The sequence below is a fragment of the Odocoileus virginianus genome, chromosome 29 (genome assembly GCF_023699985.2).
Source record: "Odocoileus virginianus isolate 20LAN1187 ecotype Illinois chromosome 29, Ovbor_1.2, whole genome shotgun sequence".
Taxonomy (NCBI): Eukaryota; Metazoa; Chordata; class Mammalia; order Artiodactyla; family Cervidae; genus Odocoileus; species Odocoileus virginianus.
The window spans coordinates 10,361,814-10,389,183 of record NC_069702.1 but is presented as its reverse complement, the minus strand read 5'-3'; the positions used below and the strand labels follow the sequence as shown (position 1 = coordinate 10,389,183).

The window sequence follows — 27,370 nt, the reverse complement described above, 5'->3', positions numbered from 1 at the left end:
CAGCTCCATCCCTTACTCCCACTGTGACCAAGGTCACGTGACCTCCATGGGCTCTGTTCTTGTACATAACATGCATGGATGATGGCAGTATTAATACTGTAGGATCGCTGTGAGGCTTAAAGGAGATATTACCACATACATGAAGTGCTAAGAAGAGGCCCTGGCATGTAGAAAACCCTCACCAAATGTGATCACCAGCCCTTGGCGGAACTCTGTTTTCCATCTTTAATCCAGGTAATCAATTTCTCTAACACCCATCATTTCAGGCACATAACATGTATCTCCACAAAGTCATCTTGGCTTGAAAGGACCCACACACAAGAGTGAGCAGGGTGTTGAGCTGGAGTCTAGTCCCAAGTTCTGTCCTGACTTCTGTGTGACCTTGGCCAAGACCCAGAATACTCTTAAGCCTCTTTTACAAAAGAAAACACCTGGACCATAAATTCTCAGAACATCTGCCCTCTTATATCCATCTACAATATGAAGGCTTTAGAGAATTAAGAAACATTCTTGTCTGTCAAAGCAAGACACTATTATCCAACATTCAAGAAACATCAACATTTCCTACTTCAGAGGATATTGGCAACCCAGGGGTTGAACCCATGTCTCTTATGTCTCCTGTTTTGACAAGTGAAGGCAATGGCACCCCACTCCAGTACTCTTGCCTGGAAAATCCCATGGACAGAGGAGCCTGGTAGGCTGCAGTCCATGGGGTCGTGAAGAGTCAGACATGACTGAGCGACTTCACTTTCACTTTTCACTTTTATGCGTTGGAGAAGGAAATGGCAACCCACTCCAGTGTTCCTGCCTGGAGAATCCCAGGGATGGGGTCGCACAGAGTCAGACACGACTGAAGTGACTTAGCAGTAGCAGGGTCTCCCAAACTACCTGCTGCTCTGGTTCTATTCAGATCATATTCAGCATTCAATCAACAAATATTAATCAAACCCGGGACCTGATTAAGAGGGGAATATGCAGGATAGGGGAACCCTCTCTGAAGGAGGCTTCATCACCCCGGGGCGGGGGGAGGGGAAGATGAAGGAAAATAGCATTATATAAAAGCTCAATGAAAGGAATCTATACAAAGTAAAACAAGCCCTTCTGACTGGGGTGGGGGCTGTGGGGTTGTGTGTGATGGGATAAGCCTTCCCCACACTCAACTCCAAAGGGTGAGCCTCAGCACGTTCTGGGCTGGATGGAGGCAGTTGAGTTCAGGACTTTTGCTTGGGTACATTTGGGATGGAAGTTTGGGAGTGAGCAGAATTCCTTAAGACGATGGAAAAGGACTGAGGGCTGCCAGACGGGTCCCGCTTCTTGGTCCTGACCACATGTAACATTCAGTCTCTTCCTAAACCAATGAAGATGCAACCTTTAAAGAATAGTAGGAAGTGCAAAACCTAATTATCAGCTGGCCCAACATACCCAGAACCCAGCCAAGACCTAAACGGACTTGCCATGTCTCAGGCACTGGGGAATTAAGAGACACAGCTTGCATCCTTGTTCCTTCCCTCCAATAACTCAGGTACACGCAGGGGTGCAGGGTGTGTTGGGGGTGCGGATGAGAGAGAGGAGGCAACATCCGTGATACTGCACTATGGTTAGGGATGAGAGAGGGCCATGAATACACTGCTTACTAGCATAAAGATGCACAGAAAACGGAATGATGGGTATACATACATCACACATCAAATTATTTTGATCATATTAATGTGTCAAGAGACAAGAAGAATTGTAACAAAGTCGCATTTAGAAATAGTTTGTTCTATTTGTCAAAATCAAAGGTAGAAGAATGGAGTGGGAATGAGTTATCATGTCCCAATAACAGGCAGAATTTCTTCCTCCAAGTCTTAGTGAACAAGAAGGAAAAAGCAAAGGTGTTGGGAGAGGAAGAGACGAGACAGGAGTCTGTGTGTGAGTTTCTGCATTGCTCCTTCTTTCATGGTGTCAACTTGATTTGATGGGACTTCAATAGGGTTTAGGCTTCCTACGTGGTGTCAGTGGTGAAAAAAAAAAATCACCTGCCAATGCAGCAGATACAAGAGACGTGGGTTTGATCCCTGGGTTGGGAATATCCCCTGGAGTAGGAAATGACAACCAGCCTCAGAATTCCTGCCTGGAAAAATGAGTACGAACACAAGACATGAAGACTTATCCATGGGATTCCCTATTCCAGTTCCTTCTGAAAGGAATTTGCTACATAAAATCTGTATGTATGTGTATGTGTGTGTGTTTGTGTGTTAGAGCTCTGATGATAGACCACGTTTTTAAGACTTTCTGCAACTTTCACATCCTCTCAAGGCAATCACGGCACTAAGGAAGCTGACACACGCCTTGAGGTCTTGCCTATGTGATGTTTCTATGATGATGCCTTTACAACGGACGTTTTCAAAGATGTCAAAGAATAAATCACTATTGTCACCTGGGTCACTAAGCCACACAGATATCCCACGTTGACAACTGCCTTCATTTCCCCATCAGCTGGTGTGAACTTGATGGCCTGGCTTTGTGCTTCAGACTAGGGTCAAACTCAAACCAGCATTCGCTGTTCAGTCACTCAGTCGTGTCCGACTCTTTGCGACCCCATGGACTGCAGCACTCCAGGCTTCCCTGTCCTTCACCATCTCCTGGAGCTCACTTAATCTCAAGTCCATCAAGTCAGTGATGCCATCCAACCATCTCATTCTCTGTCGTCCCCTTCTCCTCCTGCCTTCAATCTTTCCCAGCATCAGGGTCTTTTCCAATGAGTCAGCTCTTTGCATCAGGTGGCCACAGTATTGGAGCTTCAGCTTTAGCATTAGTCCTTCCAATGAATATTCAGGGTTGATTTCCTTTAGGATGGACTGGTTTGATCTCCTTCCTGTCCAAAGGACTCTCAAGAGTCTTCTCCAACACCACAGTTCGAAAGCACCAATTCTTCAGCATTTGATATCCCATTTGTCAGGGCAAGTGAAGGGCTCAGCCAAAGCTCAAGGTTCCAATTAAATGAGGTATTGATGATTATGCTGACATTTCTGGTTTGGCTGTCCACAAGTGTCTTTCAGGTACTTAGAGTCACAGGAAGAAAGGCATTTAATAATGTGAATCACTAAAGCAAATTTCAAGATTTCTTCTTATACACATTACCCTCCTTCTTTTCTCAGGTACCATCCAGGAGACTACATCGTTTGCTCAGGGCATGGACACCAGGTCTCCAGAGCACAGGTCCCTTCTGGACACTGGTCAGGGATACAAGAAGGAGACTGGTCCCTCCACAGCCCCCAGAGGCCCTTTGTGGAAGGAGGAAGATGGATGTGGAAGTAGACACTTCTGGCCCAATTAGTTGGAGGAGGATCTGGGATGAACACTATTTTAGCAAATTAAAGAAAGCCAGGAAGAGGAAGTTTGGGACATACTTCATGGAAAAAACACCTAGGGAACACTCAGAAGTCTGGTGAGGACAAAAACCAAGTTCAATATGCTTTTAAATGACATCCAGGGTAAAGCATATAAACAGAGAAATAAATAGAATGGTGTGGGAAGATCAAAGCAAGTGAGTTGATATCTGCCGGGGTTTAAATCCTGGCTTAGTTATTTGATCATGAAAAAGTCATACATCTCTCTGGGTCTTAATTTTCCCATCTAAAGAAACTGGGGGCACCCCTGGTGTGGCTCAGTGGTAAAGAACCCTCCTGCCAACACAGGAGATGTGGGTTCGATCCCTGGATCGTGAAGATCCTCTGGAGAAGGAACTGGCAACTCACTCTAGTATTCTTGCCTGGAAAATCCCATGGACAGAGGAGCCTGGCAGGTTGCAGTCCACGGGGTTGCAAAGAGTTGGACATGACTAAGCACCCACATATGCAAAAATGGGGGTGGTTCCTACAATGTTGAGTGACTGTAAGGTTAAAATGATACATTGAGGAGAACACTTTGGCTCCCCTGATACACCCTCAAGACAAAGGAGTTCAAAAATAAAAGAGTAACAGTAGCATGATGACATCAGCTTGAAAAGAGAAGGAAAAGGACAACAACAGCAATTAAAATTCAGATTTTTATAACACCTAGCCTGCTTAAATAATGGTCCTAAGTAAAGAAAGGAATCACAACATTCCAAAACTGACATGTAAGGAAAAGGATTCTTTAGGGAAAGCGGAAAATTTTGAGCATTGAGAGCCATTCATGGAGAGAGACGACAAAGAAAATAGCAGGACGAAAAGCACAAAGTGGCTCTTAATCTAATATTTTTAAAGGACAACGATTATGAGATAATTAGCCTTGGCACCATCTTTGCAGAGGACCGTAAAGAACTCTTCACGTAAGAAAAGGCGGCAGGTGAAGGCAATTCTGAACGTGGGCTGATTCAACCAGCAGGGTCCAGGGGCTTGTGTAACTGGAATCCTCCAAGTGGCTCCAGGCCAAGCCTGAGCCCTTCGGCAGCTTCTGCTGGAATCTGTGCAGCCAGGAAGCGTGGCTGGGAGCAGAGCGAGGTCAAGGCAGGCTTGACTTTCAAGACTGTGTGTGTGCATGTGTGCCCAGTTATGTCCAACTCTTTGTCACATTACGGACCGTAGCCCTCCAGGTTCCTCTTTCCAAGGGATTTCCCAGACAAGAAGACTGGAGTGTGTTGCCATTTCCTTCTCCAGGGGATCTTCCTGACCCAGGGATGGAAACCACGTCTCTTGTGTCTCCTACACTGGCAGATGGATTCTTTACCAGCTGAGCTACCCGGGAAGCCCACTTTCAAGACTAAATAATGTAAAGCCGTCCCTGGAACAGAGGCTGCCAGGCTGGGGGAAGGCTGGCGCACAGAGGGCTGCCTGCAACCAGAGAGCTCAGGAGAGAACAGAGCGCCAGCTGGCACTGGCGTTACCCGGAGACCATTTGCTCAGGTCACTTTCATTCCCTGAGAGACCACCGCCGACAGCTGCCCATCTGAGCTCACAAATCTGGACTAAAACCTCAGGCTTCTCTCAAAGACTCCTGTTTCTGTTTATGGTAACAGTACTTTCACTTCCAGCAGCTGCGACGGGAGGCTTTTTTTTCCTGCCTTCTCCCCACATAGATCCACCTTCTGTTGCGCAACCCTGCACTGAGATCTGGGACCAGGCAGGAGCCGGTGCAGAGCTGAGAGCAGAGGTTTATCCTGCTCTCCGTGGCAGCCGTTTCCTGCGGGAAGCAGCCAAGCCCAGGTCAATTACAGCAACGTCACGGCGCCAGAGGAGCCAGGAGCACGGAGAACAGACCTTGCATCTCAGCACCTCCAACCCTCGGCTTCTTGTCCCACTCGGGTTGGTGGCAGGCCTCTGCCCACTCGAGGGTCGCAGAGACCTAGAAAGACAGTGCCAGCCATCTGGGGCAGAGTGGGGAGAATGTGCATAGAACCTCAGCTGACCCTTCCAGCTCCAGGATGTGACACAGCGCTTCCTGTCACTTTCACTGCCCGCAGCAAGTCCCAAAGGCATCCGACCTTCAGATGGGGGGGAGTGCAACTCTACTCTGAGCCTAAAGACAGCAGGATGCTGCCACAGGCATTATTATTTATTGTGGATGGGAGGCGGGAGGCGGAGAGCATCCAAGACAGATCTTAGGGAAAGACAAGAGAGTCTGGAGCTAAGAAGAAAGGGGAGGGGGCTGGCAAAGGGTGGGGATGTCCACGTCCCTGATTCGTCTGGGGAAACAGTGGGCAGTCCTGTGGGCAGACCACGAGGTGCGTGTCAGAACAGAGGTCGGTGAGGGACAAGGCTTGGAAGAGTAGCCTGGGAACGCCAGGCTGCGGGACTTGGAATTGCATCATCACTTGCATTATTAACAGCTAGGTGTGGAGCACCCACGACGGGCATTAAGGCTTCCCTGGTGGTTCAGTGGTAAAGAATCCACCTGCCAATGCAGGAGACGAGGGAGATGAGGATTCGATCCCTGGGTTGAGAAGATCCCCCGGAAAAGGAAATGGCAGCCTGCTTCAGTATGCTTGCCTGGAAAATCCCATGGACAGAGGAGCCTGGAGCACTAGAGTCCCGTGGGGTTGCAAAAGAATCAGACGTGACTTAGCTACTAAATAACATCATGAACATTAAATGTTCTCTATACACCACTGCCTTTAACCCTGACAAATCAATAAAACAGAGGATGTTAGGGTCCTTAGTTTTTTTTGGTCAATAGTTATTTCTTGGGTGACAACTGCCTACCACATCCTGGTTCAGGATTGATCTAGGGGTTGAGGGGTCCAGACAAAGCCTCCATCCTCCTATGATTTAATCTACTGGAACAGATTAAACATTAAATAAGTGTATGAAAAAATCATGAAGAGTATGTGAGGTTTGCAGAAATGATAACCTTGCCCAAAGGGATACTGTGATGTAGTAATATAGTTGGGCCCAGAGCTCATCTGCATTTAAGTGTCCTGTACTCAAACACCAATGCGTATACCATGGACTCCATGGGACATTGTGCACCAGGGGACAAGGTCGGGACCAGATTATATTTGTGTTCTTCACAGTGGGTCAGAGCTAGAGAAATTAACACAGAGAAATACTGTAGATTGCAAACAGCTGTAAAAGTTATGAAGCTGAGGGGGGAAAGAAAAGCAAAACCAGAAAAATACAAGATTTACATTTCAGCTGAAGACAGCAGTCAAAGATGTTATAGAGCAGAGCAGCTCCATCACCAATTGCAGGATCCAAACATAAATGTAATTGTTGCCCAAAGGCGTGTGCATGCTAAGTCACTTCAGTCATATCCAACTCCTTGGGACTCTATGGACTGTGGTCTGCCAAATTCCTCTGTCCATGGGGAGTCTCCAGGCAAGAATACTGGAGTGGGTTGTCATGCTCTCCTCCAGGGGATCTTCCCGACCCAGGGATCGAACCTGTGTCTCTATTACTTCTCCTGTAGTTGCTCAAAGGCAAGAGGCATCAATTCTGGATGGCCAAGATTAATTGGGTTATTATTTGATTAATTGGCTCCTCCACAGATTCAAATGGCTGTGCCTTAGTTTCTGCTTCTGTAGTTCTGGCCTGTGTGCATGTGACCAAACTTTTGGATAAGGGGACCTACAGGGACATCTGGCTTGCCTGGTGGCTCAGTGGGTAAAGAGTATGCCTGCAATATGGAGACCTGGGATCACTCCAGTATCCTTGCCTGGAGAATCCCATGGACAGAGGAGTCTGGTGGGTATAGTCCATGGGGTCACAACGAGTTGGACACGACTGAGTGACTAACTTTCAAACTTCTCTGTTTCACAGGGACATCTGCAGGCTTTTGAGAAAGATTTCCTTCCCTGATTAAGAGTCCCTCAACCTTGCTTTCTTCCTACGTGAGAGCAGAGGGGAAGGGCAGCTGTCGGGGTCGTCCTGGGTTCCTCCCCACCTGGGCAGATGAGTGCAGGACAAGGTGGTCTGGGAAGGGATACACTGCTAGAGCCTCAGTAACATTCTTAATCTGCTTTTCACACAAGATCAGGCTTACCAGCAAGAAAAGCTCATAATCACTGCTAAGTGCTGCCTTATACACACGTACTCAGTACCAGACTCTCCCCATTGGAGAGTATTTTACATATTTTACATATATTATCCAATGTTTCCACCAGCAAAAGGTCCAGGTTCTTGCTGTCGCTCAGTCGTGTCTGACTCTTTGTGACCCCACGGACTGTAGCCCGCCAGGCTCCTGTGCGCATGGGATTTCTCAGACAAGAAAACTGGAGTGGGTTGCCATTTCCTTCTCCAGGGGATCTTCCCAACCCAGGAATCAAACCTGTGTTTCCTGCATTGGCAGGTGGATTCTTTACCACTGAGCTGGCAGGGAAGTCCAAAAGTCCATGAGGAAGTATAATGCCTTTTAACAGGACAGCCAAGATTGGGAAAAACAGAAGCATTTTCTCCAATGTCGAAAACCCCAAATAATGCAGTGTTGTCGGGAGCAGGGGCGGTTCTCCTGTGCTGTGATCTCCTTAGTGCTCTGGCCCCAAAGATGCTCCTGCCTCACTGGACAACTGAGGACCGCCTTGTCCCCCAGAAAAGGTCAGTCCCTCTGGTGTGTGTGTAGATGGGGCTGAGAGGTCGGGGGGAAGGAAGCATTTCACAGGGAGAAAGCAGGGCAGGAGAGATGCCACCCGAAACTCTCTCTAATAAGAGCCCATGCTGAAGAAAGAGACTCATGGACTTAGAGAAGCAGTTTATGGTTGCTGGGGGCAGGATGAGGGGAAGCGATAGGGAGTTTAGGATGGATGTGTACACACTGCTATGTTTAAAATGGATAACCAACAGGGGCCTACTGTACAACACACGGAACTCTACTCAATGTTATGCGGCAGCTGGGATGGGAGGGGAGTTTAGGGAGAATGGGTACCCGTATGTGAATGACTGAGTCCCTTCGCCGTTCACCTGAAACTATCACAACATTGTTAATGGGCTGCTGCTGCTGCTGCTGCTAAGTCGCTTCAGTCGTGTCCGACTCTGTGCGACCCCATAAACAGAAGCCCACCAGGCTCCTCCGTCCCTGGGATGCTCCAGGCAAGAGTGAGGTGCCATTGCCTTCTCCAGTTAATGGCCTATACCTCAAGAAAAAATAAAGTTAAAATAAAAAGAGCTCCTGTGTAATGAATGGAAATAAAACCAAACCCAAAGTAACAGACCCACCCCTGGCATCATGTGGAGGACCACGAGGGGCATGGTGGCCGGTGTCTCCACCAGATGGCACTGGGTTCCTTGCGTTCAGTTGTCATCGGGGACTTCGTGCTGACTCGGAGCAGGGAGAAAGGCCTCAGCTTCTCTAGCTCCATCACGTTCCGCATTCTTTCCAGTTCCACCGGTACAATTTGTACGTCCTTCCCTCAAGGTCATAGGTATTAAGCCCAGATCCTGAGAAGCCTTGGGACAGGGAGAGGGAGTGACATTTACTTAAATGAGTGTATCTGGATAGGATTTAACCAGGGACTTCCTGCTGCAAGAGGCCACACTGCATTTCCCTGGGCTCCGAATCCTCTGTCTGCTCACAATCCTCTTCTCTCCTGGCTTCTCCTCCCTTCTCTTCCCTCCTCCTTTCCTGGGTTCTTCCTCCTTCCCTTCCTGCTGTACCCTTTCTGCATTGCTGCTTCTAAGCTTTTGGCCCAGAAAATGAAATACTATTTGCTCACACTATATAAATTAAGACTAAAAAAACAAAGGGCAAAAGACTCAGACAATCTCCCAATAACGTTGAGTTATGAGATCCAGGCTCTCTGTGATATAACACTGAGTTTGCACTCTAGAAGTCTACACTGCTTTCTTTTGTTATCTTATTAACAGCATCTTTTTTTTTTAATGCTGATGAGTCAGGCATTGTGTAAATGTTTGACATTACTTATTTAGTTTAATGTGCACTGAACAATTATCTGCTATAATTTTAATTATGCCCATTTTGAAGATGTGGAGACTGAGGCTTAGAGATGGGAGATAACTCATCTGTTCCACAGCCAAGGAGTAGCAAAGTAAATCTAACCAGATCTCTCTGGCTGAGTCAGTCTACATGCAACCCACCAAGCCACTTTGCTTTCTTTCTGATCCATATTCCATATAAACATACTGCTAGTAAGCAGCTCAAGTTAAACAAAGAGTTAGTGATTTCATATGCAACAGAAACATCATTTTGGCATAAGCAGTATCTTACTATAGAAGAAAGCATTAAACTCTGCTTGGGAAAAGTTCACTGGCAACCAAAGTATTGCTTATTGAGTTCCCACCAGGTTATTACCTGAAATGGAAACATATTTCCATGACCATCCTCAGAACAACATAGTCCAGCAGTCCTGGGGAGATCTCGGACTCAGTTCATAACCTGAGGTCATCTGCTTGGGAGGAGCCAGTCTGAAAGGCCCTCTCACTGTTTTATTAGCTTTGGATTCATCCGAGGAGGGAGCAATCGCAAGCGTGAGTTTTCAAAGCACAAAGCTCCCCTTCAGTGTACTCAGCAGAGCCCTTGCGCTCATCTCCTGGTTCCAACTCCCGTCCTGCAGTAATGAGCTCAGAGCAATGTTTGTGTTGAATAATGTGCTGCGTTGGTGGACTGGCTGCTCCCCTGGTGGCCTCAAGGGTTGAAATGCCTTCTTCCCAAAGGGTGCTGGGAATAATCTGCTGCATAGATGGCAGAGATCTGACTCGTCCATAATTCTTCTGTTTCTTTTCAAAAACAAGTAAGTTTGCCTCGGTTTGATCTGTTGCTAAGCTCATCAGAGAAAACAGCCCTTCCTTCTCTCCTTGGATCATACGGTGGCTAAATTATTTCACCTCCGAAGGACTGTATTCTTCCCTCTCTCACTGCCTATAGCTCTAGAAGTTTCATCAAAGGCATCACCTACAACTGTCACTGCAAGATTAGAGATGCTTAATAATAGGACTTCCAGTTAAATTTAAATTCCAGAAAAACAATCAATCATGTCTTAATATGAAGTATCTGGGATATACCTATACTAAAAGAGTATATGTTCTTTATTCAAAGTTCACATTTCACTGATCATCCTGTATTTTTACTTGTGAAATCAGGCAACCCTGCATAAGAAGAATATGCATTTTCTTGAGCATTAGGCTAAGCATTTGACAAGGGCAATCTCCTTTAATCCTCATTAGAATACTGAAAAATCTGAAGCCAGAAAAGCTGTCTATTTCTCGGGATGATACCATCAGTCAGGAGGAGATCAGAAATTCAAACAGACATGATTTCAAAAGCCACACTCTTCGAGAACAACTCCTACACCTAATTCCAGAAACTTGTAATTGACACCTTCTCCGGCCTTCCTCTCAGGGACACTGGGAAAAATCTGGCTGAAGATGGAATTTATATCAAGCTCAATTGAGTTTTTCGGAGGTGGCACCATGCCACTCAAGTGTGTATTTCTCTGCGCACAGCTAGAAGAGCAAGCCTTTTCATTTCAGCTGCATCTGCAATCACCTTTCTCCCACTGTATGCTAACTGCTGATACAGGACTCTGACTTACTCTCCTTAAAGAGTGAAGACATTTACACAAAAACAACCCTACTGCAGGGTGTACCTAATCTGTAGGAATTCTAGGGGAAATTCAACAAGACACACAATGCATCTCAGAAAGTGCTGAAGTGGAAGTTCTCAACAAATCAAAGGAGATGTGAATGTTTGAAACCTAAATACATTCCTTCGCTTATAGAAAATGTGGGCTACTCAGCCCCCCAGGGATTTAACCAGTCTCCACCTTGAGCCATCTGCTCGCCACAAGGGGAGAATTGTGGCCCTGAATCCAGGGTCTGCTGCCATCATTTTGAGGATCTAAGAAAAATCACTTTTCTGAATCTTGGTTTCCTTAAATATAAAATAAAAATGCTAAGAGATCCCTGTCTCCCTTGAAGGACCAGGTACAAGAGAAAAGGGAGACAGTGGGTATGAAAGTTCTAGATGGAAGTTAAGAGTTATCACTTTCATTCTTTTCTCCTGTTTTTTTTTTTTTTACATTTTTTCATTCTTTTTAAATCATTTTCATGCCAGACTGCTTTTGTGCTGCCAGAATCTATTCAGGGAAGGGTTTGTGTTTAACATGCCAGCTATTCACCTGGGCTGACCACACTGTGAATCTCTAAAATGGACAAATGGGATGGCTTGGGGCCATATTTTGATTATCTTGTATCATCACCATTCATTGGCTTTTCTCCGCAAGCCTCTCTTTCCTTAAATATTTCTTTACCCCATGAAGCCTTTCCCAGTTCCCCCCGGCAGAAATTTTGCCTCTTGTTTCTTTTCTGAGCAACTCTTGGAACCAGACACACTGTTCTGCAAACTGGTGGCAGAAGCAAACCTGAGGCTCCAGATGCCTGCTCAAACCGGGTGTATATTCTGATGGGGGCGTGAACGGTGGGGAGCACGGGAACCAATGAAGTAACAGGATGACTCAAGATAAACATTATGGCTGCAAAATTATGCTGTGGGAAGGAGGATTGCCATGAAAGCAATACATAGAGTTATTGGAAAGAAGTTGTCCTCAAAGGCAGGCCTACCTGATGCCACAAGCAAAGGCCCAAATAGGATGCATTTCTCGATTCACATGCAAAAAAAACTGGGCATTTATCTGACTGCCATACTAAACTGTAAGCTCCTCAAGAACAAAAACAATTTTTTTTTCCACTTCTGTGCAACCACCCTGGCAACAAAGTCGCCATCAATGGCAGAAGTCGATTGGAGAGGGAGATGTACTGGAGACTCAAAGGGCCTAAGTACATTTCACACTTAGAGCAGATGTTTTAAAGACTCCATTTTCTTGATACAAAGTGAAATTTGGTTAAGAATACAAAATGTCACCGCCAGGTTTTTTAAAAAAAAGCTTCAAAAAATTTTTATTGACGATGGGGTCCGGGGTTCAAATAGATTTAAAAGCACAGATCTAAACTGTTCCTGGTACATCTCAGATGGTCCATTAAAAAGACAAATGGGGGGGCTGGCAGACTAGTGGTTAAGACTTTGCCTTCCAATGCTGGGGACCTGGGTTCAATCCCTGGTCAGGGAGTTAAGATCCCACATGCCTTACAGGCAACAGGCCAAAACATATAATAGAAGCAATATTGCAAGAAATTCAATAAAGACTTTAAAAACAGTCCATGTTAAAAAGTAAAAAAAATCTTAAAAAATAAAAGTCAAAAAGATGCTGAATATCAGCATTCTGAGTGTCAAAACTCAGTGGTTACAACTCCCTTCTCACCCTCATCACTCATTTCAGCAATCTCCTCTTTTGTGACTGTTTGTTCATGTCTTCCACACTGGCCTGCAATTTCCTGGAGGACTGGAAATTTTGTCTGTTAATGGGTTCTAGCACCTAAGGTAGCGCCTACCACCTGCTGGACACTCAATGAATGGACCCAAGAGGTGACCTGATTAAAACTAAGAGAAGAGTCTGCTTTTAGGGGTTTACCCACAATAGCAACTCCCGGAATATAATACTAGGTCCAAACTCCCAAATCCTCAAATCCTTTTTGTCCTTTATGGAGGACCTGACTTCGGTTATGTTAGATCAGAGGCTGAACCTGGAGCTTCCTGGCCCTTTGCCAAAGGCGTTACCCCAGTATCCTGACATTTCCCCTAATTTCTCTTTATTCTTAGCACCTGAGAGTCTGACCTAAGATGGACTTCCGTCCCCATCTTGTTTTACCTGTCTCCCCCACTGAGGACAAGCAGAAGAGCAGAGCTTTCCATCTGTTTTACCCCCTATTGTGTCACCAGTGAGAAGAACACCACTTGGGACACGACTGGAACTCAGTAAACATGTGTTAGGGGCATAAATGTGATTGGCGTAGCAGCTTACAGGACGAGGAAAAAGTAACACCGCAAACAGAAATTCTGTAAATGCAAAATTTAACTCACAGGAATACGGTTTACACTACACTCCTGATGCACTCTTGCCTCAAGCTTATGAATAACTGATTATACTGAGCCTCTGTAGTCCCACCAATTTCTTTTCTCTGCCTGGAACCCAGAGGCCATAAACTGGAGGCCTGTGGGATGCAGGTACAGATGAGGAAGGAGGTCTGCCTATAGACGTGCTTTCTTTGGTCACATCATATCATTTTAAAAATACGGAATTAGCTGCTGATAGGAGACTGGAGTTTGATCCCTGGGTCAGGAAGATCCCCTGGAGTAGGAAATTTCAATCCACACCAGCATTTCTGTCCATGGAAAATTCCATGGACAGAGGATCCTGGCAGACGTCAGTCCACGAGGTCACAAAGAATCCGATATGACTGATCACACACACAGACACAATTAAAAGTCAGGGGCTTTCCTGGTGGCTCAGCAATAAAGAATCCACCTGCCAATGCAGGAGATGTGGGTTCCATCCCTGGGTTGGGATGATCCCCTGGAGAAAGAAATGGTAACCCACTCTAGTATTCTTTGCCTGAAAAACCCCATGGATAAAGGAGTCTGGCGGGCTACACTCCATGGGGTCACAAAGGGTTGGACACAGTGAACTTAAAAGTCAGTCGATTCTACATAAAACTGTAAACTTACAATTGTAAGTTTTAAATTGTAAACTTACTTATCTTGGAAAATAAAATCATACTCGGCAAGACAGAGCCTGAGGTTCCAGTTTGTGTGCTGGGTCAGAACCAAGACATCCCCCTCACCCAGCCTGTCCCCAGGCCTGTTTCACTCAGGCTATTTACTTGCCTGGTTGTTAAAGGCATTTCAATGAGCGACCCCTGCTGGAAAGTTACCAAAAAAACACACAACATGGAGATAAAAAAAAAGAAAAGAAAATATGCCCACTGGGACCTATTTTTGTTATGTTCAGGCTATTTCTCAGAAGAATAATGTATTCATTTTTCTAGAACTCTGGTGGTATCACATAACTGTTGACATACTATGGCCCAGTAAATATTACTCTAAGGGCCTGAAAAAGCTATGAAACTTAATTCCGTAAGGGTAGAGGAAGCTGAGAAAGCTTCATGCCAGAGGCAGGCCTGAAGATGGATTGTAAGAGGCTGACATCAGCTGGTTACAACTGAATCTGAGAGAGAAGGAATTTACTTGAAGACTATGAGTTACCTCGAGGAATTCATGAGAAGCTGGCAAGCCAGTCTTGGAAATGAGAAGGAGCGAAGAGAACCTGGGAGCATCAGGATTATGCCACTGGAATAGCATCCCTGGGACATTCTAAGACACTGTGGCTGCAGCTGACGCCTCTTGATTCATGACTCACACTGGTAAATAAATGCTCAATTGTTCTTTTGTCCTTCAGTCAGTCCTTTGAGATTCCAAGCCTCAGGTGGGCTCACCAGGCTGAGCCCCAGTTCAGAGCTCAGAGATATGGATACAGAGAAAGAGCCCCCTCCCCATGGAAAAGTCTCTCCACGAGCGGAGGTTGTTGTTGCCGTTGTTTAGTGGCTAAGTCCTGTCCAACTCTCTGTGACCCCAGGAGCATGCAGGCTCCTCCATCCATGGGATTTTCCAAAGAATACTGGAGTGGGTTATTTCCTTCTCCAGGAGATCTTCCCCACCTAGGAATTGAACCGCCACCTGCATTGGCAGATGGATTCTTTACTGCTAAGCCAACCTGAGGGAAGGCTGGTACCTCCCTGAAGAAGAAGGGTGTTTGATTGCTGGAAACCTTACAGAATCCAAAAGTCCACTATGGATTAGGAAGATTTTAAGTGGTGATGGGAGAGAGGGCAACACAGGCTGTACAGCGGAATGGAACGAGAACAGGCAGACCTCAACTCCAATCTGGAATCCTTTGTACCTTTAGAAAATTAATTAACTTTTCTAATTGGCAGATTCCAAATCTTTAAAATAGAAATGTTGCCATCTGCCTGTGTACTGCATGAGCTTGCTGTTAAGATTCAGTTCAAGCATTCATTCACTTATTTTGAAAATACTATTGGAGCATATACTAAGCCACTTAGGTAGCACCTGGGGACAAATTTTGAACACCAAAAATGCAACAGAGAGACAGTGCTTTATGCTAGATGACAGATGTAGATAACGGAGACCCAGGTCATCTTCTAAAACTGATCATGTATCCCTTTTCCCCAACTGCTAACACTCATCTGCAACATTCTTCCTCTTTTGGTTAATCAATACCAAGGCCCTTCCTGAAACATACATTTTCTTCTGATATACAAAATGCATTAAGCTAAAAAAAAAAAAAAAAAAGCACCAAAAAACTTTAACTCTGATTCTACAAATAAGAAACTAAAGGTTCTCAGAAGCAGTGAGACCTGATGCTGGTTAATTTCAGGTGGAATAATCAGAAGATATTGACCCATTATATGAAATCCTCTCCCTCATTGAATGTTTAGAATATGTAATTCACACATTCACAAACTAAAATGAAAATTAGCATTAAAATAGACCAAATGAAATTTGCAGCAAAAGGAAATTAAGTAACCCAGGACCTTTGTCACCAGTGTTTTACAACTGCCCAAATGCTCTCCACATATATCTTCCCACTTTCTCATAATAATCTTCCGAGCTCGATTTTTTAGGGGATGAATCTGAGGCTCAGAGAGGAAAAAGAATGCGCTTAGGGTCTTGAGGCAAGAAGCTGGTTCCAAATCCCACTAGCAGTCTTGCCATTCCCCACTGGGAAAGGTTGGTCTGACTGGGAAGCACTGGGCCATTAGTGGGGTTGAAGGAAGATACTTACATCAAAGTGATGGGGAACAACGCAGACTTTTCCAATACCAGCTGGAAAGATATAGCTTTCAGCAACAGCCAGAAAGTCACTTCATCTCCCACAGAGCAGCTAAAAGGCTGCTGCTACTCACCAAAGTTGCTACTTGCCTTTACTCCTCCAAGACTGTATCTTACACAAGAACCCTGGCATAGAAGCAGGCCCTGGAGGCTGAATTCTCAGCCCTGATCCTGAATACACTCAGTTCCACCAGGATGTCAGTACCTTTCACTATCCCGTTCTCCAAACTGACTTCTATAGCCAGAACGTGACTCAGGACTCACTGTGGGTTTGGACCACCCTGGGTAGACGGCCCTGTTCTGGAAAAGCCACTGTGCACCGATCAAGCACGTTACATCAGCCTCTCCCCAGCCTCTTTCTAGCCATCATCAAATTTTAATTCAAGATAAAGAAAGCTACCACATTGCATTTCCCTTCAAGGAGCTCTCTGGACATTTCCAGTCAGAGAACAGTCTTCTTTTCAGAACAAAAGCATATCCCCAATTACATGGGAGAATACAAGTAAAGGGTTCCTGAACAACAACGTGGAAGACTTGAAATTTCACACAAGATACACCAACAACACAGCTAAGAACCATGGGCTTTTCCTGTTCTCCACCGTAGAATTCAAGGTATTATTTCTCACCAGTTTCCCAAGCAAAGAATCTCCCATCTTAAAGCTACAATGCACAGTACAGCGGCCAGCTTTAGCCTGGATCAGAAGCCCCAAAAGCAAGGCTCAGGATGCCTCAGTAAAGGATCCTCAGTGGATGCTGTCATAGTAATGAACTGTTTGGACTTAAGAGTGCTTAGTCACGAAGTTGTTGATCCTAGGCAAACTCTCGGCTGAGTTAGAGCGACCCGCTGAAGCCCCGAAACGCTCCATAAGAAGTTGATTTTGCTCTGCTGGGCGCTGGAGAAAACCTTATGTAACACAATGGGCCATTTTAATATGTTATTTCTGCAAGCCTATGGGAGGAAAGGGGGGAAAATCTAAGCGCTAGAAATACAAAGAGCAACGCGGGGATCTGCAGCTGAAGCGTTCATCTCCTGGAATTTCACTTGGTCAGGCTTATTGGAGTCGCACCCAATCAGTACCGAGGAAGCAGAAAGGAAGAATAATTCCGAACGCCAAAGGATGGGGTTTAGAAATGCAAGGTGGCAGAAGTTGGGTTATCGCCCTGTCCTTTCTTTCTTTCTTTCTTTTAAGCATAAAATTCCTGAAATTAACCCTTCAAGAGTAGTGGGCAATTGCATTTCAACAAAATAAGGTAAGATGTGCCGCAGAGCAATAACGCCCAAGTAGGACCCCAAGGATCCTGAGTGTAAACGGGCGGCGTCCACAAAAGCCAGCAAGCACCGGCGCCCGGGCGCTATGGGACCCTCGGGGATCCGCGCCCGCACCTAGCGGCAGGCGGAGAAGCCTGGCAGGTGAAACCGGGGTTTCCAGAGCTCCGTCTCCATACCTCGGCAGCTCCTCGCGGCTGCTCTCTGCTAGAAGGGTACCGCTTTTGGGAGCGCAGAGATTAAACACCAGATTTGGAGTCGCCTCCCTAGAATCCCCCCGAAAGCATCTCTGTACAAGTAGTGGATAAAAATAGCCAGCGGACCGCGCCGGGGGGGAGGGAGGAGCGAGACTCACGCAAGGCTAAGCAAGGATCCGACTGGTCCTCCAAAGTGGAGGGCGGAGGAAGAGGGATGCGATCCCTTCCCGAGAGAGGGGCCTGGGTGCGCGAAGAAGCGAGGACGCTCGCCTCGCCGAGGGGAGGAGATGGAAGACTCGCGGAGCTCGCAAACTGCCGCGGAGCAGAGCACACCTCACACTCTCCGCACCCCCCACCCCCCACCCCGCGCCCTGCATCCCAGCTCTCGCTCCCTCTCGCCTCTTCATCTCTCTCTCTCTCTCTCTCTCTCTCTTTTTTTCCTTTTCTTGTCCGCGTCGGGGACAGACTGGGGTCAGAAGCGCGAGCCGCGCGCGACCGGCCGCCTGGCCCGGAGGCAGCACCTGGAGAGTTCAGGCTCCGCGAGTGTGCCCGGGTTCTGAGTCCGGGTCTACGCGCTTCCACCGCGGGTTGGCGCCCCTCCTCCCCTCACCTTCATCTGCTGTCACCACCCAAGGTGCTCGAAATAGAAACAGACGCAGGGGAAAAACAGAAAGTCAAAAGTAACACGAAAAACCAGAACCGTGTATCTTTGGCATGGGGGGTGAGGGAGGCTACTTACCGTCTGTCCACCGCTTCCATCTCTCTCCTCCAGAGCTTTCCCCGCCCCTCGGAAGATGTCCCATCTCTGCTTCGTTCCCAAAGCTAACCGCACTGAGGTTTCCCCACCCTGGATGCTCCCTCTCGGACGGACTTTTTGCTGTTATCCCCGCCCCAGTTCCCAGCCAGAGTGGTACCCAGGCTCCGCGGCGCTTTGCGCTCATACTGCCCCTCACTGTCGGTCCTAGAGAGACGCGTCGGGCAGAAGCAAACCTCCTGACTCTTCTAGGGGGTAAGGAAAAAAAAAAAAAGAAAAGAAAATCCACTAAGTCAGAAACCTGCTTGAAAAAAACCAGTCCCTGAAGACTTGCCTAGCTGAGGGACCAAGTCAGGAGGCTAGCAGGATGGGGAAAGCTCTGGGCTCTCCTTTCCCCCACCTACGTGCAATCCACTTGCACCAGCCTCCAGTCACCTTGGGCTCTGCTCTGGCCCTGAACTCCAGAATGCCAGGTCGGGGCACCTCGACGGGCCCGGGTCCTGCCGCTCCCCACACTAGCGACCCCCGCCGCCACGAGCGCGCGCCGCACTCACCTGAGCCGCGTCGCGGTGGTCCAGCCGGTCCGGCGCCCGAAGTCGGCTCCCGGGCTTGGCCATGGGCAGCGCCGTGGAGCCCCGGCGGCCGGCGGAGCGAGTTTTTTCAGGACTACCCGGGCCGGCGGGCGAGACACGAGCGCAGGCGCCCGCGGAGACCCGGCGGTGACGGCGATTCGCGGCTGCCCTCGCGCCGGGGACTTTGCAGGCGGGGAGGCGAGGTTATCACCGCCGCCGAGGGGAGGAGCAGGGGGAGGAGCGGGAGCGGGAGGAGGGGACAGAGCAGGCCGGGCCCGCAGGGATAGCGTGTCAGGTCGAGGAGGATCGCGAGCGCCCACTGCTGCCCGGTCGGCTCCGGTGCTGCCCCGGGGTCGGGTCGACTCGGAGTCCGGCTCGCCACACCGCTCCCGGGGCGGCCGGGGCAGGGTTCGGGAAATCCCGCCGACAGGTACCGCACGAGTCAGTCCCGCCCCTTCCCTGGCGCGGCAGTTCCCGGGGTTTCAGCCCTGGGAAGCTGGGGGTGGGGATGGGACTTGGGGAGGGGACCAGCGCTCCTTCCCGGGAGGGTGGGGCCGGTTGTGGCTTGGGTGACTGCCGTCCCTGCGAACCTGGGACATCCTGTCTCCACCGTCACTCTTGTTAGGGAAGGCGAGGTGCTAACCCCGAGCCCACGTCTTCCTCCACTCCCCGGCCTTGCCGGGTCCTCCCACGTGCGTCAGCGGGGCCGATCTCCGTCCGGGCAGGTGCCCACCTTGGACATCGGTTGCTCCCTGCGCCGCCCAGGAAGCGAGGGGAGCCATCCACGCTGACCGCAGCCGGACCCGGACGCCGGCGGCCGGGCAGCCGGAGCGAGGATCCGCGCGACGAGCCAGTTCCCCAGCGCTCGGTGTCGCCATTGAACACTCCCTCCCTCTTCGGTTTCGCGTCCCCGGAGCGGATGCGGATTCACCCGGAGAGCGCAGAGCTTTTAGCTCTGCCTTCGCTAGTGCATCGGGACTGCAAACGTCAGCTCTGAAATTAAGCCGGTCCCCTGCTCGCTTCCCCCGCGTTCCAATACCTGGGAAGTTTTGTGTCAGAACTAGACCGGCCTTCGGTCTAATTTCAGATGTAAGGTTTCCAGGGACCCGGGGTTGGAATCGCGCTGGAGAAGCTAGGCTGCCTGTCTATCCGAGCCCAAACTAGTGGTCCTAAAAGGCAGATCAGCCAATACGTTAAGAAATTAAATGAAAGAAAGAGAAAACGTACCAGATGAGTGCCAAAGTAACTTATTCTAGATGAAATTTCAGTCGCTCTTCCATATCTTAAGTAGTGGAAAATAAATGTTTGGAAGAAATCAAATTTGGCCTTCAAGTGTAAAAAATCTCATTAACTTTGCTCAGATTAAAAATACACTCACTTAAGTAATAAATCCTATAGGAAATTGACCTCTTTCTCATGTAGTGTTACCCACTGCCCTTTTAGAAAGCAAAACGATGATCAGCATTTTCTGGCTGTCTAATAAAACCAGGAGCATCTGGGACGCCAAAGCCAAGTCTTATTTTGGAAAATAAGATTATAGGAGTTTTAATGATCCTGATCGATTCTTTGAGCCAGACTAACATTGACATAATATTTTTGAACTTTTAGAATACATTTGGAGTACCTTTGTGTTAAGTTGCTTCTGTCATGTTCCACTCTTTGTGACCCCATGGACTGTAACCCACCAGGCTCCTCTGTCCATGGGGATTCTCCAGGCAAGAATACTGGAGTGTGTTGCCGTTTCCTCCTGGAGGGAATCTTCCTGGACCAGGGATCCAACAGTCCTCTCTTAGATCTCCTGCGTTGGTCGGTGGGTTCTTTACCACCAGTGCCACCTGGGAAGCCCAAGGAAATGGCAACCCGCTCCAACAGTCTTGCTTGGAAAATTCTATGGACAGAAGAGCCTGGTGGCTGCAGTCCATGGGACTGCAGAGAGTCAAACACGACTGAGCCACTGGACACACACACACGCACACGCACACACACACACGCACACACACACGCGCATGCACACACACGTGCACACACACATGTGCATGCATGCACACACATGCACACACACATATGTATTTTAAAAAGTCACTTTAATCAAACTTGTGGTTGGGGGCTGGGTGTGGAGGAAGGTAGTCAAAAAGTACAAGCTTCCAGTTAAAAGACACAGAAATATCAGAGGTATAATGTATAACACAATGACTACAGCTGACACTGTTGTATGGTATATAGGAAAGTTGCTAATAGAGTAAATCCCAAGAGTTCTCATCACAAAGAGACTTTTTTCTTTTCTTCTTTTCTTCCATTTTATTGGGTTTACTCGAGAAGGTGTCTGTTAGCTGAACTCATTGTCATAATTATATCACAATAGATGTAAATCAAACCATCAGGCTGTATGCCTTAAAGTGATGTATGTCAATTACTCCTCAGTAAACCCAGAAAAAAAACAAAGTCAGTTTAAAGCCCCTTTTTGAAAAGCTTTAACATTCAAATTTGCATTAGCTTTAAAAAAAAAAGTACTTTTCCTGCCTCATTCTATGAAGCCCTGTAAAATCATGTATGATGAGGTTGTGCAGGTCAAATGGTAGCTTCAGATACGCCCTTGCCAAGCACTGGAGCCCTGAAGCTCCTACCAGCAGCTAAGCCCAGCACAGATCACAAGTTCTTCAAAATAGGGAGCCACTTTGATGTCCTGAGTTGGTATGATTGCTTTTCCTTAAGAATTCAAAGTGCTTTTGGGCCCACAGTCTGGATTTCACAACGCATTTGTGAGATGCAAAGTGAGACTGGCAGTGATTCCATTTACACCCTGGGAGCCAAAGTCGGGTTAACTGGTCTACTTAGTTCCCCACTGCAAGCCCTAAAAGGAAACTAGAACCTAGGCCTGCAGCCCTGAGACTCTGTAACAAGCTTCACTTGCCCCAAATGACTCCAGACGGATATGGCCACTGGCAAGGATGGGTGTTTTAGCTTCTCTCTCTTTTTTTATTTTGGCCAGCATTCATTGATCACTGATCAATATTCTTATGCTTAGGTTAATAAGAAAGTATTCACTGGTATTTTGTTCTTATTTAGCATCTTTGTTGCTGTAATTGTTGTTCACTCACTAAGTCCTGACTCTTTGCAACCCTGTGGACTGCAGCATGCTAGGCTTCCCTGTCCTTCACTATCTCCCAGAGTTTGCTCAGTCATGTCCATTGAGTTGGTGATGTCATCCAACCATCTTATCCTCTTTTGCCCCCTTCTACTCTTGCCCTCAGCCTTTCCCAGAATCAGAGTCTTTTCCAATCAGTTGGCTCTTCGCATCAAGTGGCCAAAGGATTGGAGTTTCAGCTTTAGCATCAGTCCATCCAATGAATATTCAGGGTTGATTTCCTGACTTCCCTGATGGCTCAGATGGTAAGGAATCTGCCTGCAATGTGGGAGATCCAGGTTTGATCCCTGGGTTAGGATGATCCCTTGGAGAAGGGAATGTCTACCCACTTCAGTATCCTTGCCTGCAGAATTCCACGGACAGAGGAACCTGGTGGGCTATAGTCCATGGGGTCACAAAGAAATGGACATGACTGAGCAATTAACACTTCCTTTTGGATTGACTAGCTTGATCCCATTGCAGTCTAAGGCACTCCCAAGAGTCTTCTCCAGCACCGTAGTTCCAATGCATCAGTTCTTTGGTGCTCAGCCTTCTTAGTGGTCCAACTCTCACATCCATACATGTCTACTTGAAAAATCATAGCTTTGACTATATGGATCTTTGTTGGCAAAGTGATATCTCTTTTTTTTTTTTTTAATACGTTATAGAGGATTGTCATAGCTTTTCTTCCAAGGGGCAAGCATCTTTTAATTTCATGGCTGCAGTCACCATCTAGAGTGATTTTGGAGCCCAAGAAAATGAAATCTGCCAGTTTCCATTTTTTCCCATCTATTTGCCATGAAAAAGATTCCTAGCCCAGTGCCTTCTGTACTGGAATAGTTTATGTTTGCTTTTGTTATCTTTTTTTTGGTTTTCTACTTTTCCTCAAATGTATGATGGAAGAGAGAGGTCAGGAGAAGGAGAATTAGAGAGAGGGCTTGCTTCCTCGGAAGACGTCGAGGACACAGAGTCACTCTACCTTCCTGAGCTCACCCTGATTTTATCTGTAAAGCTACCCCATACAGCCTCAGCCTTTCCTCCCTTAATGGCCATTTGAAACTTGCAGGTTAATAGCATGAATATTAAGGAGTCCAATGGGATTCTTTATAAGCAGAGGAAATTGGGATCAGGTTAAAAATCCAATTTTAATAAACTTTCCAAGTCTTGATTTAGATGATGCACTAATGGCTTTCAGTGCTGAATCACCTTAAAAGTCAGTGTATTTTTAAAAGGTCCTTGTTGTAGAGAAAGCTGGATGGGTGTCGTTTAATTGTAGACTGTGCATCCCTGTCGTCATAGAAAAGATCACGTGTATAATGGATGAGAGCCGATATGAAATGCCACTGTGCACGGAGCTGGTTGGCAGAGGAGAGGGCGTTTGGTTTGAAAGATAGTTTTCGCTCATTTGACCAAAACAAAGAGAGTGTGATTACACTGTGTGAAAACGGTATCCTCAAATAACTCCTCTAATTTGATTGTGCTGAGGTCTAGAATTGTTTCCATTTCTTTTGACTTGCTAATTAGCTGGAGCAGAAGGCTTGTGAGAATAGAAAAATGATGGTCACATCCAGAAAATATGTAGGACTGTGATTCTTCCCAGTCAGCACACCTGTCACCTGCCTGCCCCACCAGCCTGTCCAACGCCCAGCTTTATCTATGTGTCCTTGAAAATGGCTCACGCCTCTGCAATTAATAGACTGTTGGATGTTTTTCTGAAAACAGGACTTTCATCCCCTTTGTAACATGGCACAGGTGGTTACAAGTTTCAGTTCTAACTTTTGCCTTTGTAGGACCTATCCTTCTCCCATATTGCTTATGTAGTTAATTAAATATTAAAATTATATTGCATGTCTACGTCGCCATAAAGAATCATGTGTGTGCGTGCTCAGTTGATCAGTCATGATCTGACTCCCCATGACCCCATGGACTGTGTAGTCCTCTGAGCTCCCTTGTCCATGGAATCCTCCAGGCAAGAACACTAGAAGGGGTTGTCATTTCCTTCTCCAGTAAAGAATATATTGATATTATTTTTTATTTATTTAAATACTTTCTGAGGCCTCCAAATCGGTATTTCTTGGGAGTTTAAAAGAAATTAAAATATTTTTGAAAGGCCCTGAAAGTACCTTGGGCTCTCAAGACTTCTAATGGAGTGGTTGGCCCTGTGTTGGTGGTGATGTTGTTGGGGATGAACACTTAATTGATTCTGATCAGGAGGTGCAGTGGCAAAGAATCTGCCTGCCAATGCAGGAGATGGAGACATGGGTTCGATCCCTGGGTCAGGAAGAATCCCTGGAAATGGCAACCCACTCCAGTATTCTTGCCTGGAGAATGCCATGGACAGAGAAGCCTGGAGGGCTACAGTCTATGGGGTCGCCTAGAGTCAGACACGACTGAGAGACTGATCACACAGAGTGTGTGTGACAACCGCAATTCCAGACTCATACTTTAAGGTCCATTTGTTATGTTGGATAAACAACTATAGAAAACATGCTGCTTTTATTTCTGGTCCTGTGTCAAGCTTTGCCCCAAATTACACACATCAGTGCTGCAAAAATTGCAATATTGCAGTCCTGAAGTGGTCCCCTTGTTCAAATTGTTAGACCCTGCTGAGCGCCAGAAAACCTTCATGGCCATGGGAAATTGCGGCACTCTCTTTGATTTCAGGTTTGCAGGGACCAAAGCTGATGATGCTTTGACAAGCAGATGTTGCTGATTCTCTCTTTTAGGCCTTATTCAAGGATCCTGAGAGGTTCAAACTCTTCAGGAAAAAAAAAAAAAAAGGATCTGTACCTCTCTCTCTAGCCCTGTCAGTTCAGTGGAAGCACTGGGTACATCCTAGATAGCAGCCCGGTGGTAAGTACCTGGCGGGAGACGTACAGAGAGGAATAAAGTGTAAGCCCTAACCCAAAGGGGCTCACAGATGCGCAGAACAGAAAAAATTACAATTCAGCCTGATGATTCTCATGTGCTCAGTTTCCCTGTGTACTAGGGAGGTCGATGGAACATTTGGGATGTGATTCTCACGCCCCTACATTCTACCCTGAACTCGCAGATTCAAGCATCACTTGCTATTTCTAGCAGCTCTCTCCTCTTGGAGTCCCTGCTGAAGTCCTCCAGAGTGTGGCCTTATTGTCCCTGAAAACCGGCAGGGCTGCCTTCTCACTTCTGAGCCTTGTTTTGATTCCAGATTTAAAATAGAATCAAAACTATGAGAAAAGTCTTGAAAGGTGCTCACGAGTTCTCTTTCTGACTTTTATAATACTTTTCTTATAAAAGAGTTTGTAATGACACTCAGAAAGAGCTAGCTATATCTATATATATATATACATTTTTTTTCTCCTTTATGGTAGTAACGTGTATTTTATAGAACACTTTGAAGCTCAGACAACTTAGCTCCAAAAGAAAAAAAAAAGCATTTGATATTTAAAATGATCAAGTTGATATATCTCAATATATTGGTAACAATATTTATTATAAAATGTTAAAATGGCTAGCTTGCAAATATGATACCTCAGTTCCTTTTTGTGTCTGTCCTGTGACCATGAGAGACCTCAGCGTGGAAACAGGGTCTGACATCCCGGACACAGAAGATGTCAAAACAAGTGAACCAAAGACGGATTAGGATAGAGACTCAATGAAACCTGGTGAAGGATTCACCTGCAATGAGGGAGACCTGAGTTCGATCCCTGGTTTGGGAAGATCCCCTGAGTAAGGGAAAGGCTGCCCACTCCAGTATTCTGGCCTGGAGAATTCCATGGACTGTATAGTCCATGGGGTCGCAAAGAGTCGGATACGACTGAGTAACTTTGATTAGATGAAACCATGCTTGAATTCCATGTTAAAAATGGCTAACTTGTACAAAGTTGGGAAAACATATTAGACAGCATGGGAAATAAGGTGGAGGTATGAAAAGGTAAATAAAAATCATGGCATTTATTGATAAACTTTGTGCTAGGAATCTGATTATCTCTTATCCTCATTTTGCACCCAGACAGAGAGCAGTTAAGGAAATTCCTAAAGGGCATACAACCAGCAATGCTGGATTTAGGATCAGGTGAACATCAAGTCCTTCTGTGTTTTTCCCCCCATCTCATGATATAATCTCTGTTTCTTTACTTAATTTCATATAGTCACTTCATCAAAGAAAGAAGAATCCAGTGGGGTTTATGGTCTATCTCTTCCAAATGAAGAAGAGATCAGGGGTTCTTTTCAGGCCTTGAAAAGATACTTACATTCTAGGAATTATCCATAAGGTATTTAAATCCCATATTCATGGTACTGTTATAATTGCATTTAGTAAACTAACTCTAGGCTTAAAAGCTCAGTTCTCAGTGTAATTGTTTTTCTAGCCCTGCATACATTTATGATACAGATGTATTGCTGGCAAACTTTATCTCACACCGTGGCCCTTGATTTCATGCAGGTGATTTCAGCTCTGGTGTCTGTGGTCATTCCTTCATTTATTCCAGCACCATGCAGTTTTTAGTTCTTAGTCTGTGCCAGGCACAGGGGTGGGCCCTGGAGATACAGGAGTGGAGTGGAGATAGCACTCCCTGTCGTCTTTAGAGCTGAAAATCAGGAAGGCATCCAAACATCCTTTGGAGGGTTGAATGCCCTTCCCAGCTCTTGTTCCTTATCTGGAGTCAGCCTACCTTTCTGGATTCACTCTACCTAGAAGCTGTTCTGATTGGTAGAGACACTCTGCCTGCGTAGGGAAGTGGATGGACTTGTGTGTTGGCGTATGTGTGTGTTCAGTTCCTCAGTCATGTCTGACTCTCTGCAACCCCATGGACTGTAGCCCACCAGGCTTCTCTGTCCATGGGATTTTCCAGGCAAGAATACTGGAGCAGGTTTCCATTTCCTCCTCCAGGGGATCTTTCCAACCCGGGAACTGAACCCACATCTCCTGCATTGGCAGGCAGATTCTTTACCACTGAACCACCTGGGAAGCCCAGTGAATGGACTTACTTGTGAACGAACTGGGAAGAATATCTTCAGATCCTCCATTAGCTCTGTCTTTCTTCCTCTTGGGAGCAAGATGCCTGTGGGAAGTGTCCCACCTGCTCGACTGTTCTGCTGCCTCTTTGGGGTCCTCCTCTGTGGGAGAGAGGTCTGTTCTGGCCCGGGGCTGTCTCTTCTTCTCTGGGTTATTGCCCAGTTCTGGGGTTCAGCTATGCAACCCTCTTAGCTCTCACATGGGAAATTTCTGCAATCTCATTTCCCTTAGTAATAAAGGACTTATTTAGCTGATATCCATCTTCGTCTTTATGGCATGGGCACGGAATAGGGGTGCCACTT

General features: G+C 46.6%; 1 protein-coding gene across 3 annotated transcripts in view; it reads right to left on the bottom strand.

Moving 5' to 3' along the window:
- Positions 1-19,020, bottom strand: part of HS3ST1 (heparan sulfate-glucosamine 3-sulfotransferase 1) — a 34,209-nt gene extending 15,189 nt beyond the window's left edge. The window contains exon 1 of one of the 3 annotated variants that reach the window (XM_020888986.2): positions 18,931-19,020. The gene's annotated coding sequence lies outside the window, so the exon portion shown is untranslated. Of the gene's footprint in view, positions 1-8,612; positions 8,784-17,604; positions 17,700-18,930 lie in introns of those variants that run through there. The other 2 variants (XM_070458114.1, XM_070458115.1) reach the window with 2 other exon arrangements.
- Between the last annotated feature and the right edge of the window lie 8,350 nt (positions 19,021-27,370).